The sequence below is a fragment of the Oryza glaberrima genome, chromosome 8, assembly GCF_000147395.1.
Source record: "Oryza glaberrima chromosome 8, OglaRS2, whole genome shotgun sequence".
NCBI lineage: Eukaryota > Viridiplantae > Streptophyta > Magnoliopsida > Poales > Poaceae > Oryza > Oryza glaberrima.
The window spans coordinates 15,943,333-15,945,773 of record NC_068333.1 but is presented as its reverse complement, the minus strand read 5'-3'; the positions used below and the strand labels follow the sequence as shown (position 1 = coordinate 15,945,773).

Here is a 2,441-nt window from a genome sequence, read left to right as displayed (position 1 = left end):
ATACATGAGGTGGATTAGTAGGGACGTATGATTGATATATTTGACTATTTCTGATTAAAAATGTATATTATATACTAAATATTAAGCATTGTAGTACATATATAAGTAATACATATATGAGCATATTTCTCAAACGACTAAACAATATGTTTTCTACAAATACTTTCTACACAGAAGTTCTTTAAAAAAATCAAATAAATCCATTTTCTAATTGTAATATCTAATACTGAATTGATCTTACACTGATGACGTGCGCTGTTTAGCGTGCTCTAGATAAGCTTATCCAATGAGCTAGATTGAATGAAGCCAAAGTAGGAGATAAATATATTGACATGGTGTGAAAAGAATATATCTGATCATTAATTTTCTAATAATATATGAATAAAGAAACACATAATATATGAAAATACATTCATGATAAATTTGGTAATGTCATTTTAACATATCAGTACTTTTAAACTTAAAGCAAATAGTTAATATGGACACAAATTAGTTTGGTTTTCATCTAATCTAAGTGAGAAAGAAAAAGAATGGAAAAAGTAGTAGGGTGGGGATACGTACGTACACGTACATATGTGGGGGTTTTCAAGACCGAGCGATGTGGGGGTTTTCAAGAGATAATAAATTGATTTGGTAATTATTTTAGAAATATTTAATAGTTGAAAAATAATGGGTCTACCAGATTAAATAAAAACCGATGGCTATTTGTTTTGTTTTTCTTAGAATTTTTAGGATTTAATAAAGCGTCACTTGGTGATCAAGGAGCGTTTGTAGAAATGTCACGCGGCGATTTAGAAGTGTTTATAGGAACTTTAATAGATTTTTTAGTAGGACTTAAATTATTAGTTGATTTTTCATCAATATAAGTGAGAAAGAAAAAAAAAGAAAAAAAAAGTAGGGGTGGGGGATACGTACGTCACGTACGTACATGTACGTGGAGAGAGGTGGCACGGAGCGATGTGTGGGTGGGTTCTATGAGAGATAAATTGATTTGGTAATATTTTGAAATAGAAAATAATAGGTCCACCAAATTAAATGAAAATTGATGGCCAGATGTTTTGTTTTTTTTCCTTAGAATTTTTAAGATTTATTAAAGCGCCACGTGGCAAGTTATGAGCGTTTGTAGGAGCCTCACATAGTGGCTTGAGAGCGTTTGTAGGAAGTTTAATGGACTTTTAGTATATAATAAATAGATGGGAAACCGAGAACACGAGAACACCAGGAAAGCGAGATAGGAGGTCTCACCGGCAGACAGGAACTAGGACGCCATCGTGGCCTGCGGGAACGTGAGCGCGACGTCCAACGCCACCAGCCCCACCTTGCCGCCTCCGCCTGCAAGAAAACCATCATCCAGCGATGAGTCAGCCACTCGACCAAGATCGTCGTAGTGATTAACTAATAAGTTTACACCTAGGTCAGAAACCCCAACAAGCAAAGAACACACATCCAAATTCCCGGGCCCCTACATGCACATACACACACAAAATTATGTCTAAACGTGTAACCAAATAACTCGGAAAATGTTAATCAACCAAGAACACACCTGAAATCTTCAGTACCACCACTCGGTACCACCACTTGGCTGCGCTCTCCTCGGTGCACCTTCGTCACAGCTTGAAACCCTCCTCTCCGGCCGGCCGAACAGCTAGCAAAACAGACATGTTATCTAACCTGCCAGTAAGCAACAAGATTACTCCTATGCAAGATGATCCAAAGATTTCACATGAACAACATGATATATTGTCAAAGAAAATAAAGTACCCGGGCGAAAAGATTGCGATGGCGCCTAGCCCATATGTGTCGCCATCATCGAGGTCGTCGCCCCATCTGCCAGTCTGCCACCCCACCTCTGTCCCTCCCATCATCACCGGCGGCGGATCAGCACGAGCGGAGGGTGGAGAGACGACAAAGGTCGCTGGATTCACCCTCACGTCGCCGCGGATGGCGGATCCGCACAAGAGGGGAGCGGAGAGATGACGGGATCCATACAGGAGGGGAAGAGGTCGCCAGATCCACCCCTCCCGTCGCAGCCGACGACGGATCCGCGCGAGAGGCGCCGATGGCGGAGGTGTACAGGCTGAGGAACCAAGAATCCACCTTGACGTTAGGGTGCAGATCGCACGGGTTGAGGCGCACCGACTACAGCAAGACGACCACCTCGCAACGCCCGAGCCGCCACGTCATCTCGTCGGTGGACATGGCGACGTACCCGATCCACCGCCCCCGGCCACTCGACAATGGCTCCATGGTTGATCTGGTCGGCGAAACTAGAGAAGCGGGTGGAGAGAGAAGGAGAAAGACTGGGAGAAAGAACGAGAGTGAGAGACTGGGAGAGAGAGAACGAGAGTGACAGGATATTCCAGGCGACCACTCAATTTTTCTCGCGTCAATTTTTCTTTTTCCTTTTTAGAAAAATCTACGACCAGGCTGGACTGGGCTGT

The 2,441-nt window shown here is 42.9% G+C and overlaps 1 pseudogene; it reads right to left on the bottom strand.

Annotated features, from left to right (window-relative positions):
• Nucleotides 1–488: 488 nt before the first annotated feature.
• Nucleotides 489–1,991, bottom strand: LOC127781541 (uncharacterized; annotated as a pseudogene).
• Nucleotides 1,992–2,441: the final 450 nt, after the last annotated feature.